Below are 15,312 nucleotides of genomic sequence, written 5' to 3' on the forward strand. Positions count from 1 at the left end.
GTTGGTACAGTGGAGTTCAACCTCGACGAAGAGCAGTTGGGAACAAGTCTTGGTGTTCCAACTGACGGAGTAAGTAGACTGGAGGAAGGAGACAAGGCTACTGCGGACATCAAGCTTCACATAGTCAAAAGGGGAGAGCAAGTGACCATTGAGACTATATGTAAGAAACAAATGAAGTCTCAGTATCAGTTGCTCTTTGAGTTTGTGAACAAGGTCATGCTTCCTCGGGACTGAGAAAAGGTGTATTGCTACGGACATGGTCCTTATGGAAATTCTGGATAATGGCCACATGATCAGTCTGCTTGGGATAATGTTGCAACACATGATAAAGGTGGTGGATGTCAAGGATGGCAAACATGGTCTTCCCTATAGCTTTCTCCTTACCAAAGTGTTTGAGCATTTCAAAGTACCTACGGGAAAAGCCTCCAAAGGGACCTAGAAGCAAATGTTCTCTATGTCCACACTAGAGGAGTGTGAATTTGTTCCAAACAAGGAAGGAGCAGGAACCACATCCACTATCTCAGGTCTGATTGAGGCGAATGAGAAAATCTTGGCTGATGTTGAGAGGTTGCAGGTTGAGAACACCTTGTTGGAAGCTGAAATCACCAGACTGAAAGTGGAGGGACCTGGTCTTAGTGGTTATATAGCGAAAGAAATTGAGTTGAGAGAGCATAACTCTAGCCTCACGTAGAAAGTTGCAGAACTCCAGGAACAAATCTTGTCTAACCACAAAGTTGCGGATGCTAGGCTGGATATGATGTTCAAAGCCTTCAACCCTGTCAACCCATCTAACCCTGCCAGAACCTGACCTTCCTTTCAGCCTAATTCTTGAAACCTGTCCTTAGTTATTTTCTTTGTTGTTCTCTGTATTGGTGACATTAGCATTTTGGCAATTAATTTAGTATGTTTGTGTTGAATTGATTATTATATTTTTGTTCCAAAATATTGTTCTGACTAGCAATCTTTCTGATTTTTGCATATGTTTTCCTTCATGTTGCTTTGTTGTTTCTGTTGGTACTCCTGATGCGTTGCCCCAGTGGCTTCAGTTAATGTTTCTGAACTTCTTAAAGCATACACCAACTAATGCTTCTTTTCAATGATGCCAAAAGGGGGAAGATTTCTCAGATATGTGTGTGTGTGTGTGTGTGTTTTTAACAAATGATTCTAAATGAGAATGCTATATGCTACATGTTGTTGAGGTCAAATCTGCAGGGGAATCTGGTTCTCAGGGGGAATATTACTTATGAGTTTGTCAATATCAAAAAGGGGGAAATTGATAAGTTATGACACTTCATAGTTTTGACGATCGACATTTAAACCAAGGATCAGGTTCCCTGGGCACTGTATGAACGTGACAGCTGTAAAGCTGTGGCACTGTTTCGACTTGCAGAGCCACAGCGGAACAGTAGCTGCATGTCGGGTAAAAGACAAGGATCATTGCAACGTCTCTATCCATATTACATGCCACTCACATGATCCTCACATGCTCTCATTGGTTCCCTATATAAACAACATGTTGGCATTTGTTTGACCTAGCACTTCAAAATATATTATTCTCATTGTTGAAAAGATCAGCCGCCACAGTTTTCTCTGAGCTCTCAAGATCAAGACTAAATAACTCCAAGGACCAGATCCCAAGACTGAAGATGTCTTAAGTCCTATGTTGTTTAGTCTTTGTCTTCTTGCTCTAAATATTATGCTTCTGTTAAGAAAGGCTTTTGTGGGTATTTGATTTATTAAGCTTTTTATGTAAACGCCTGACTATAGTTAGTTATGGTGAGTTGAGGTTCAGCTAGAGTTAGTTGAATCGTTTGGTTGTTGGCTAGAGTTAGTCAAGAGAGTGCTTGCAATCGAGTTATTGTAAGGGGAGGGATTAGTGGGCTAATTCCTTGGTTGCAAAAGGCTTATAATCTGAAAACGTTACTCAGTTAGTGAAGTTGAAAATCCTACTGGTGTAGGTCATGGTTTTTAATCCCTTGAACAAGGAGTTTTTCACGTAAATTTTGTGTCTCATTTACTTTCTGTTTTTTACTTGAGGGAACAGATAAGGAACCTGGTCCTTATCTGTTTTTGGTGGACTCTTAGTGTTTCTATCTGTAATGTCCTCGCTAGAGCTTCAAATTTGTCAGTTCATAGATGTGACATGCACCATGATGGTTGGACCTAAAGTTCGACGGAGGAAAGTTGTTTCAGAAAAGACCTGCAATCTCCTTGAATCTATCATGACTTAGTAAGAACAGAACATGATGGAAACAAAGTATCTAAATGAGCTAGTTGGTTGGTTTAGACTTTTTTGGTACACTTACATTAGGTTTGCTATTTGACAAGTCTCATTAGTTTTCTTAGAGATTGTATGCCGCGTTGGGATAAGTTTGAGATTTAGAGAACGACTAATTTATCCTAAAAGACAAGTTATTGAGTATTGGAATGGAACAGGTCCAAATGGAGTGAAATGAATATAATAACCCATATAGGAACAGGTCCAAATGGAGTGAAATGAATATAACAACCCACATAGCCAAGGCAAACTAGCTAGGTGTTGAGGTTTAATTGTCAATAAAACATGGTCTTGAAATTGGGTATCCAAACACGATTAGCTCCAATGGTTATTTTTGTTACATTTGTTTTTTGCGGTGTTTATACGGAAGTTAGTGTTTTTACTTGACAAGTGGAGAAAAACAATAGCTTTGAAATATGTTCTGGAATGTGTGATTATGAGCATATCGGTATGGGATGAAGTGCACGAGAAGGTGTTACTTGTCTTGCTTTCCATCTTGTCTTCTGATATAAGGCTTCCCATATAATTGTTTTTCATGTTCTCTTTCTTATTAGGTCCGACCATGGTCTGTATTTTGTCAATCCAACTACAGCAAACTACAAAACAGATTTGTCCTCGCTAAGTTTTTTTTTTTTTTTTTTTTTTTTTTAACTGAAATTTTCATTTTATTATTTCCAGGAGAGCAAAAGGGGATAATTACAAAGTAACAATCCTGCAAAGAATGACAGACCATTCTTGCACAAACAGAGGGGTATCCTCTCTAACCTGTAAATTCTCAAAAAAATATTTAGAAGAAATGATGATTCTTCATCATTTGTGAGATTCACCATTTGTTCTATACACTTTAGCCAATGCCTACTTTCTTTTTCCTAATCTTGAAATTGGCCATTCCACTTCTATCCAGTCTATAAACACCAATAGCAATCCTAGATAAGTGTTGAGGGTCTTGGAAGACACTATTCAGACCTTTAATAGAGCCTTATTTAGAAAGAATATCTACTACTGAGTTTGCCTCTCTGTAGCAGTGATGGGCTATATTCCTTCTAACCTGTTTAATGTTCCTTGGATGTCTTCTAACTTGTGTTGAAATCTCCATGATGGTTTGCTTGTTCCTGTGATCATGTCCGCTATCAGCTTTGAATCCATCTCTAATATGACGTTTTTCAGCCCCAAACTAGAGTAGTAATGGAGTCCAACTTGAGCAGCCTTAATTTCTGCTTCATTGTTGCTGCAATATCCAATGGATTCTGAGAAAGCTAGTACTCCCTCTGTTCCAAAAAAATTATCCTCCTTTCCTTTTTAGTCTGTCCCAAAAAGATTGTCCCCTTTCCATATTTAGAAACAATTTAACTTTACGAGATAATTTACAGTCACACAAATATCTAAGACTTGTTTTGGACCATACATTTCAAAAGTCTTCCTTTATTTCTTAAACTTTGTGCCAAGTCAAAAGAGGACAATCTTTTTTGGACGGAGGAAGTATCATTTTTCCTTCATGATCTCTGACTATACCACCTACTCCAGCCTTCTTCCTTTCCTTCACTGAGCTCCTATCAGTGTTGATTTTGAATTGTAGCCCTTGTGGTTTGCTCCAATAAACTGGAAAACAACTAACTGGTGCTGAGTAGTTATCTGCAAGAACACATATATCTTTCCAAGCCAAGCGAAGGTTAATCTGTGTAAAGTGTTTATATAACAGTACTTTGACTTGAAAATTCACATGATAGATAATATTATTGATAGAGTAAGAATATTATGCTAAGTTTTGCTAGAAAGTCTTCAAAAGTGGTAGCAGAATACTAAGGCCTACACTATTATCAGGAGAAGACGATGTTTGGTCTTGTTTTAACAACCAAGGTGCAGAAAATGGTTCTTTTGTTAATCACGAAGCAGAACAAATTGGAATTCAGAATCAACCTGATGAAATAGCTTTTGGAACACCTGCCGCAGAATAACTAGAAACAGAAGTGGGTTTCTCTCTGGTATTGATGAATTTGACTTGGATCATACCGTTGAAGGATTCTCTTCTATTCCGGAGGCTATTGAAGACATCCGTCAGGGCAACGTTGCTCCTAAGATGTGGACTTCTTTTGTTTTGCTTGTTTTCTAAAGGGCTTTTTTCATTTTTGGCTAGTCGGCCGAAGTTAATTACGGCACTAGCCAAAATATACAAAAAACATATAAACTGATTATGTATATTTGTGTATACAATATGTACATTATATGTACTACACTTGAATTTACAAAACCTATAGATTTGTAGGCTATTTGGTAAATAAGATCACCGAATGGTATTGACTGCACTTATCTCTTTTCAAAATTCTGCAATTGAGGTATAGAACTCTCTAATTCTCCGCCTCTATTAGAGGAGGACACTTCGAAACTTATACATTCATCTCTTAGTAATTTGGAAAAAGACTTGCAGATGGTGATTGTTGTAGATGATGAAGACAGAGAAATGAGGGTGATCTAATAATGGCAGCACAATTGGTGACACCTGAAGCAATGGCCTTCATTGTAAAATATGGAACTAGAATTGTGTGTGTAAGTATGGAAGGTGAAGATCTAGATAGGCTTCAACTTCCACTCATGGTGCCGCGCCAAAGAAAATGAGGAGAAACTCAATACTGCTTTCACTGTTTCTGTGGTAAGTCCTGTTGTCCACTACTTTTTTTTATAGTTTCAGAAGCTACTCTTTGGCCTGAGAAAAAAAAAAAAAGAGATATTTAAAAAAAAAAAATTAATTAATTTATGATGAGTTACTTTGGTTATTTTTACTATTTTTGTTGTCGGTACTTTCTTGTGTTCAATTTTTTCATCATAGCTTTTTTTGTTTTTTGCCTCTTGCATTCTTTTCAGACCTTTTCTGAAAACCGTTTTTCTTTAGCCGAGAGTCTAACGAAAATAACATTTCTACCCACAAAGATAAGGGTAAGGTTTGCGCACACCCCACCCTCCCCAGGCCCCACTTGTGGGACTTCATTGGGTATGTTGTTGTAATTTATTATGATCTATGATTGCCCTTGGGCTGGTTTGAGTTGCTCCGTGTTCAGAAGTCAAAAGCATATACTATAGGGCATGTTGCACTGATATTTGCTTAGTGTCCACGACTCATTTTTGTCTGACACCAATTAGTTGGATCTGATAGGATGCAAAATATGGTACCACAACAGGTGTATCCGCTCGTCATAGGGCAAAAAACAGTTTTGACTCTAGCATCTGGTGATTCAAAACCCGAGGATTTCAACCAACCTGGACACATTTTCCCACTCAAGTATAGAGGAGGAGGGGTGCTAAAAAGAGTTGGTCATACTGAAGCTTCTGTTGATCTTGCTGTATTGACTGGGCTGGACCCTGTTGCCCGTTCTTTGTGAAATTGTGGATGATGACGGTTCCGTGGCCAGGTTGCCGAGGCTTCGTCAATTTGCTCAGGCTGAGAACTTAAAGATTGTATCCATTGCCAATTTGATCAGGTAAAGTCTTGATATATAAATGCAAAGCCATTAACAACAACAATATTATATCCTATGTGATCTCATAGGTGAGGTCTGGAGAGGATTGGTGCACACAGACCCTCACAATTCTAACACTAATAACCCTGTGCGTATCCCAAGAAAAGAAAGCTAATTGTTCTAGATATGCCCTCCAGTCCAGAATAATTGATATTTTAGCCTCTTAGAAGTTGGTCTAAAATATAATGTTTTACAAAATCAAGAAGGTATTTAATTATTTTATCAAATTATCCCTTGACACATTCCTAATCTTCATAATAATTATGGCAACCTAAAAAGAAAAAGGATATTTTAGTCAGAATTCCTCTTATTTTTTTGAAGTAAGTGATTTCTTTAATCCATGTGTCCAAGCCTAAAACATCAATTATTTTCAACTGAGTAACATCCTTTGACATGACAGAAGAAATTGAAGAATTTTTGAGATGTTGCTAATACTTTGTATTTCAATTAACTGTAAAGGAAGTAGGGACTGAGAGCTTGATAATGAGAATCTGCTTCTTGAAGTAACAAAATTTGAATGCTGGTCGAGTTAGAGAATAGATGCATTTCAAAAAAGTTAATTCAACTGAGGTTGTGTATACTCTACTCATGAAGGCTGAAAATGTTGTACCTTGGAATATTGAGGGAACAGTACAAGTGACTTGTATTGTACAACCTTAAAACCTTACTTGCGATTAATATTCTGGTTATTGACTTATCAACTCGCCAAAGCAACCCCTGACAAAACCCCTCCATTGCGAAAGAATGACATGATTCGAAGAGTCAACCGTCAACCAGTCCAATTTTTAGAATTAATTCTGTACATCGATTTCTTTTCCCCGAAAGTAATTTCTTACATTCAGAAACGGCATAACGAGAACTATATACCGGGATTTTGCAAAAATATAAAAGTTATTTAAAAACTTTTTAAGAAAATCATGGTCTAGGAAAAAGTTATACTCTCTACGTTTCAATTTATGTGAACTCATTTGACTGGGCACGTAGTTTAAGAAAGTAGAGACGATTTTTAAACTTATGGTGTTAAATGAGTCACATATATTTTGTGTGACTATAAATCATTGCATAAAGATAAATTGTTTTCAAATTTAGAAAGAGATATTTTTTTTGACACGGACTAATAAGAAAATGGATTCACATAAATTGAAACGGACGGAGTGTCCCTCCAAGTAGTGATTATTAATCGGGCAAATCGAATAGGCTTATAGGTCATAAGTTGAAATCTTTCCAGTTTACTGAAGTACACTAAAACTGTAGTCTCAAGATAGCAGGACTAACCGCTAGTTCATTAATATTTAGTGTCAGAGAGTACTTTGTAAAGCCAACTCTTATTTATTTCTTTCGCGATTAGTCTTGCTTCAAGTGTGAAGAAGTGACTTCCATATCGTATGGCAGGTATAGAAGGAAAAGACAGAAACTGGCGGAGCTAGCTGCTGCTGCACCAATACCAACAATGTGGGGACCTTTTAAAGCCTACTACTTTAAGCCTGTCTTGGATGGAATTGAGCATATTGCCATGGCAAAGTAAGTAAAGTTGTGATTAGAGGGCTCAGTATACTGCTCCTTTCATATTCTATGTAGTTTTATAAACCTGTTTGGCCAAGTTCCTGAGAAGTCAAAAGTGTTTATTTTAGAAAGTTGAGGTGTTTGGCCAAGAGTTTAGGATAGAAAAAAGTGCTTTTGAGTAGAAGCTGAAGCTGAAAAAAATAGTTTTTCCTAAAAAGTACTTTTGACACAATACACTAAGAAATACATTTTTAAAAGTTTGACCAAACACTAATTGTTGCTCAAAAGTGTTTTTTAAATTGACGTGCAAACTGCTTCTCACCAAAAGTACTTTTCTGAAAGATACTTTTCAATATAAGTTGATTAGAAGCTTGGCCTAACTGCCTAACATGCTATATCTCTTTTTAGATGATTTGGTAGTTCTGTTATTCGCCCGTGTTCAGAACTGTAGGAAACCAGAACCAGAAACTGGAAAAACTAGTAAGTAGAAAACGAAAATAGAAACTGTGTGCAAAAATTAAGAAATATCCGAGATCACAGAATTCACTGTGTGTCCTTAAGGAATTTAACCCCCTCATTGTACCCGAGGTTACGGATTATTTCCTCCCAGGATAATACGGATATACCTGTCGCAGAAGTGGCGATACCTCAAACGCCTACGACTTCGGCGAACTCAAATTTGGCAACGAAACACACTAAGACTCGATAGTTTTATTTCTGGAAAAAGAATGCAGAATTTGCAATGCAAGGAAAAAAATTTCAATAGTCGAAAATTGAGGCATTGCCTCAGTTTATATAGCCTCGAACATGCCTGTTCAGAATAGGCTTGGTGGCTGTTCGGAGAGGCCATGCCTTTTCCGAAAAAAATAAGAATTTAATTTTATTCCGCCAAAATTTAATTAATTACTAATTAATATTTTACGGCGGAAATAAACAAAATAATTTCAGAAAATGAAGATTGAATTTAAATAAATTTGGTCCAAAAAGATTATCAATTAATTAGACTAAATCCAAATCCAAAGCCGAAGCCGAGCCGAGCGACGACGACGGCGACGGCGCGAGGGGAGTCCCTCTTCTCAACCCTTTAAGATCTAGAGGAAGTGATTTCTAATATAAGCACATAACTTTCTCTTTCTACCACCAATGTGGTACAAAACTCATTTTCAAAGGAACTTTGCTTTGAACTTCATTTTCCTTCCATTAACTGTTTTCCCTCCATTTCTCATTCACACCAACTTAGCTAGCTTTAATCATTAACTAGCTTTAACAATCCCCCACATGAATGGGGAATGGCTATATGATGAAAAACATGCATGACAAAAAACTGTGTGATTCGTAAGCAAGGATTAATCGCATCTGAATAAGTAGATTTCTCTTTGAACTTTCCGTAGTGAATATATGTCGGATATACTCGGTCAATCGGTAGATTTGATATCTTTGAACCGTCGAGATTTGGTGTATACCTAGACAACCACATGTCACACAATTAACCCTTTAACCATCTTTGGCTCTCATTGTTTTGTTCGTTTCAGCCATGAACACTGCCTGGTTCATAAGTGCGTAGAGAATTGGCCTTACAGAATTCTCCTTGAAGCGGCTTACACTTCACACTTACATAGGTGATTTCTAAATGTGTTATCCCGTAGATACACTATTTGATATACCCCGTATCAAACTTAGAAACCATTAAAAAGTCGTAATGTTTTATCCTGGTACTGAACATTGTCTCATCACGAGAATGGACTAAAAGGTTATTGTGACAATGTTGAACCGTCATCAATGACTTTGTTTGATCTCTTTGAACCTAGATCTTGGGATCTCTAGTCTTCTAGGTAGAGTTACCGCCACGATGACCTGTCCTCGGCCATAGTCCTATTCCCCTCGATGATCTTTCAACCACCTCTCTAGTTAGGCCTTTAGTTAGTAGATCCGACATATTATCTCTTGACTTAACATAGTCAATTGTGATAATTCCACTAGAGAGTAGTTGTCTAACGGTATTATGTCTTCGTCGTATGTGACGAGACTTTCCGTTGTACATAACGCTCCCAGCTCTTCCTATTGCCGCTTGGCTATCGCAATGTATGCATATAGGAGCCAACGGTTTGGGCCAAAATGGATTATCTTTTAAGAAATTCCGGAGCCATTCAGCTTCTTCACCGGCTTTGTCTAAAGCTATGAACTCAGATTCCATTGTAGAGCGGGCGATACATGTCTGTTTGGATGACTTCCATGACACTGCTCCTCCACCTATGGTAAAAACGTATCCACTTGTGGATTTAGTTTCAGTTGAACCGGTGATCCAATTTGCATCACTGTATCCTTCAATAACTGCAGGATACCTATTATAATGCAAAACAAAGTTTTGAGTATGTTTCAAATACCCCAAAAACTCGTTTCATTGTCAACCAATGATTTTGGTCGGGATTACTAATGTAGCGACTTAGTTTACTTATAGCGCATGCAATATCGGGTTGCGTACAGTTCATGATATACATCAAACTTCCCAACACTCTGGCATAATCCAATTAAGAGTGACTATCACCTTTATTCTTTGCAAGAGCAAGGTTCATATCAATTGCCGTCTTTGCAACTTTAAAGTCCAAATACTTGAACTTTTCAAGTACCTTTTCAATATAATGAGATTGAGACAATGCTAGACCTTGAGGAGTCTTATGGATTTTAATTCCCAGAATTAAATCGGCAACTCCTAAGTCTTTCATATCAAACTTGCTAGCAAGCATACGCTTAGTAGCATTTATGTTAGCAATGTCGTTACTCATTATCAACATATCATCCATGTACAAACAAACAATGATGACGTGGTTCGGAGTGTTCTTAATGTAGACACATTTATCACACTCATTTATCTTGAATCCATTTGACAGCATCATATGGTCAAATTTTGCATGCCGCTATTTGGGTGCTTGTTTTAGTCCGTAAAGAGACTTAACAAGTCGACACACCTTCTCTTTCCCTGGAACTACAAACCTTTTAGGTTGTTCCAGGTAAATTTCTTCCTCTAACTCTCCATTTAGGAAGGCTGTTTTCACATCCATTTGATGGATTTCAAGACCGTACAAAGCGGCTAACGCTACTAACACCCGAATAGATGTAATCCTCATTACCGGCGAGTATGTATCAAAGTAATCAAGAACTTCTCGTTGTCTAAATCCTTTAACAACTAGTCTTGCCTTATATTTATCAATACTACCATCAGCTCTCATTTTCCGCTTGAAAATCCATTTGGAACCTAAAGGTTTATTCCCTGGAGGAAGATCAACCAATTCCCAAGTATGGTTGTTCAATATGGATTCTATCTCACTATTGATTGCCTCTTTCCAAAATTGAGCTTCCGATGAATACATAGCTTCGTTGAAAGTTTGAGGCTCATTTTCCAACAAAAATGTTAGAAATTCTGGTCCAAAGGAAGTAGACGTCCTTTGACGCTTGCTGCGTCTTGGATTTTCCTCATCAGGAATATTTTCCTTTGTTTCTTCCCGAGGTCATTTAGATTCTTTGCTAGATGACTCACATTCCTTTTTATACGGATATATGGTTTCAAAGAAGTTAGCATTATCTGATTCAATTACCGTATTTACCTGAATGTCGGGATTTTCAGATTTGTGAACTAGAAACCGATATGCCTTACTATTTGTGGCATATCCTATGAAAACACAATCAACGGTTTTAGGTCCTATTTTTAGCCTTTTGGGTTTAGGAACTTGCACCTTGGCCAAACACCCCCACACTTTGAAATATTCCAAATTGGGCTTCCTTCCTTTTCACTTTTCGTATGGAATAGATTTGGTTTTGCTATGGGGCACTCGATTGAGTATTCGACTAGCTGTTAGAACAGCTTCCCCCCACAAGTTCTGGGGTAAACCAGAACTTATTAACAGGATATTCATCATTTCTTTCAGTGTTCTATTTTTCCTTTCCGCAATTCCGTTTGATTGTGGCGAGTAAGGGGCAGTTGTTTGATGAATGATGCCATATTCCAAACATATTTGTTCAAAAGGAAATTTATATTCACCGCCCCTTCACTCCTTATCATTTTAATCTTTTTGTTAAGTTGGGTCTCAACTTCAGTTTTGTACTGCTTGAATGCTTCAATTTCTTCATCTTTACTATTAAGTAAATAAACGTAGTAATACCGCGTACTATCGTCAATAAAAGGTATGAAGTACTTCTTTCCACCGCGAGATGGGATTGACTTCATGTCACAAATATCTGTATGGATTAAGGCTAAAGGACTTGAATTCCTTTCAATTGACTTATAAGGATGTTTAACATACTTAGATTCAACACAGATTTGACATTTTGGTTGATTGCATTCAAACTTAGGCAATACTTCCAAACTAATCATTTTCCGCAAGGTTTTATAATTGACATGTCCTAAACGTGAATGCCATAAATCATTTGACTCAATCAAGTAAGACGAAGCATAAACTTTATTATTATTAGCAACAACTATTACATTCAGTTTGAAAAGGCCCTCTGTGAGGTAACCTTTTCCTATGTACATCTCGTTCTTACTTATTACAACCTTGTCAGAAACATAAACACACTTCTTCACTAGAAGTCCGGTAGATACTAGATTTTTTCTAATTTCAGGAACATGACAGACGTTGTTGAGAGTCACCACCTTGCCAGAGGTCATCTTCAGCAGTATCTTTCCATAACCTTCAATCTTGGCCGTTGCAGAATTTCCCATATATATGGTCTCGTCGGGCCCGGCGGGAGTATATGAAGCAAAGGCTTCTCTAACAGAACAAATGTGGCGAGTGGCGCCAGAGTCAATCCACCACTTTTTCGGATTTCCCACTAGGTTACACTCAGACAACATAGCGTACAAGTCATCAACCTCATCGTTTGTTTCAACCATATTAGCCTGGCCCTTCTTCTTTTCCTTCTTCGGAGCACGACAGTCTGCAGCTTTGTGTCCGATTTTTCCACAATTGTGGCAGTTTCCCTTGAATTTCTTCTTATTGGGATAGTTCCTTGGTCCCGATGCCTTGTTCCTCTTTTTCAGATTAGTTGGGGCAGTTTCAACAATATGTGCTCCCCCTATGGTTGATCTCCCATTTGCCTTCTTCTCCGTTGCCTTGTTATCTTCCTCGATTCTCAACCGGATGATGAGATCTTCTAGTGTCATCTCCTTTCGCTTGTGTTTCAAGTAGTTTTTGAAGTCCTTCCATGAAGGAGGAAACTTCTCTATCACTGCCGCAACTTGAAACGCCCCACTAATCACCAAACCTACACCAAACAATATGTAAGTAATAGTGTACTGAATACTTTCGACAAAGGTATTAATTAGATTTATACCTTCAGCGAGGAGATCATGGATGATAACCTGCAACTCTTGAACTTTAGTAACAACAGACTTGCCATCTACCATTTTGTAGTCCAGAAACTTGGCAGCGATAAACTTCTTTAATCCAGCATCTTCTGTTTTATATTTCTTTTCCAACGCATCCCATAGCTCTTTTGATGTTCCCACATTAATATAGACGTTGTAAAGATCATCCTCCAGTCCGATAAGAATATAATTCTTGCACAAAAAATCTGAGTGCTTCCATGCCTTAGTTACAACAAAACGTTCATTCTCAGGTGTTGATTCCTGCAGAACCGGAACGTCTTCCTTAATAAACTTTTGAAGGCTTAAAATAGTTAAATAGAAGAACATCTTTTGTTGCCATCATTTGAAATCAATCCCGGTGAATTTTCCGGGCTTCTCTGTCGGAGCCGGGGCTGGTGTGGCAGTAGCAGTAGCATTCAAATTTGGAGTTTGGTCTCCCATTTCTGTCGCAGGAAACAACAGAAAAATTTAATAAACAGTGAATCAGTTTAAATCCGAAAAACCTTCGAACTGAATCTGTTTTGACAACAACAAATATAATACACAACGGTGAAGATTTTATTTCTTCAAACCGAATCAAGTTTACACAAAACAGATTTAAAAACTTCAAACAGAATGTAGGAAACTGTATGTTGTATACTTGATGAAGTTTTTATATTTTCAAATCAAGTATCCAAATGAGTAGAAAGTTCTGAAAACTTTAATCTCAACCGGAGTAGAAAATCCGAAGATTTTAGTCTTCAAATAACATACAAGTTCGTTACATGCAAACAACAGAGATACAAGTTTCTTTTATTTTGTGAACAACACTGTTTTATGTTAAAGAAAACACTTTTTTTTTTCAATAACGTTCTGTAATCGTTAAACAACAACAAATGAACACAGAAATAATTAGTAAATTCCTTAAGATTGTTATTCGCCCGTGTTCAGAACTGTAGGAAATCAGAACCAGAAATTGGAAAAACCAGTAAGTAGAAAATGAAAACAAAAACTGTGTGCAAAAATTAAGAAATATCCGAGACCACAGAATTCACTATGTGTCCTTAAGGAATTTAATCCCCTCACTGTACCCGAGGTTACGGATTATTTCCTCCCAGGATAAAACGGATATACCTGTCGCAGGAGTGGCAGTACCTCAAACGCCTACGACTTCGGCGAACTCAAATTTGTCAACGAAACACACTAAGACTCGATAGTTTAATTTATGGAAAAAGAATGCAGAATTTGCAATGCAAGGAAATTTTTTTCAGTGGTCGAAAATTGAGGCATTGCCTCAGTTTATATAGCCTCGAACATGCCTGTTCAGAATAGGCTTGGTAGCTGTTCGGAAAGGCCATGCCTTTTCCGAAAAAAATAAGAACGTTGGGGAAGTTTTAATTTTATTCCGCCAAAATTTAATTAATTACTAATTAATATTTTACGGCGGAAATAAACAAAATAATTTCAGAAATGAAGATTGAATTTAAATAAATTTGGTCCAAAAAGATTAACAATCAATCCAAATCCGAAGTCGAGCCGAGCAACGATGAAGGCGCGAGGGAGGTCCCTCTTCTCAACCCTTTAAGAGTTAGAGGAAGTGCTTTCTAATATAAGCACATAACTTTCCTTTTCTACCACCAATGTGGTATAAAACTCATTTTCAAAGGAACTTTGCTTTGAACTTCATTTTCCTTGCATTGTCTTTTTACCCTCTATTTCTCATTCACACCAACTTAGCTAGCTTCAATTATTAACTAACTTTAACAAGTTCTTCCTACCCAACACTAGCAACATGACCTGACCATAATCACTAACTTTTGTGTAACTGCGCCTGCTCCATTTCTCTGGTTAACCTGGACAAAAAAAATTGTAGTACCATGAATACATGATTTGTTTTAATAGGGAGTATTCTTCTGATTATTCTTGACAATCATGGCAACGTTCAATTTGGATAGGGTGATATTGGAGATGGGAAAGATGTCCTTGTCAGAGTGCACTCGGGATGTCTCACCGGCGACATATTTGGGTCAGCCCAATGCGACTGTGGTAAGCAGTTGGCACTTGCAATGAAGCAAATTGAGCAAGCTGGGAGGGGTGTTTTAGTATATCCCGGGGACATGAAGGAAGGGGAATAGGTTTGGGACATAAACTTCGTGCTTACATCCTGCAAGATGACGGGCACGACACGGTTGATGGTAATGAAGAGCTGAGATTACCTGTTGATTCACGGGAGTATGGCATTTGTGCACGGTATTCACTGCAAAGAAAGTTATCATTTTCTTGATTATAAAACTAACTTTTAACATGGTATCGGTCCTCCTTGTCTCACGTAGGATGTCAAATGGACGGGTTGGGCTGATTCTGAACATGTCAAAATGGGTAAAATGACCCGCCTAAAAGTTACTTGGTCTGAGATGAGCTGAGTCAAGATGGGCTAAAATCTGGGTCATAGCGCAGTCAATTCTTACCCAAGTTTTTTTTTTGTTTCCTAATGAATTGTTCAATGACCACATAAGACTTTTTTTCCTTTTGTTAGGGCTATATATAAAATATAAAACAAAAAAAAAAGGTTCATTTTAAAAATATTTTGACAAAGTTACTCATAAGTCAATTTGGGCTAAAAATCAACCCATTTTTAAATGGAGTGAATTGGGCAAGTGAAAATGGGCTAAGTTAAA

General features: G+C 37.6%; 1 pseudogene; it reads left to right on the forward strand.

Annotated features, from left to right (window-relative positions):
* Positions 1-454: 454 nt before the first annotated feature.
* LOC132612139 (bifunctional riboflavin biosynthesis protein RIBA 1, chloroplastic-like) lies at positions 455-14,949 on the forward strand (annotated as a pseudogene).
* Positions 14,950-15,312: the final 363 nt, after the last annotated feature.

This window comes from Lycium barbarum, chromosome 9, assembly GCF_019175385.1.
Source record: "Lycium barbarum isolate Lr01 chromosome 9, ASM1917538v2, whole genome shotgun sequence".
NCBI lineage: Eukaryota > Viridiplantae > Streptophyta > Magnoliopsida > Solanales > Solanaceae > Lycium > Lycium barbarum.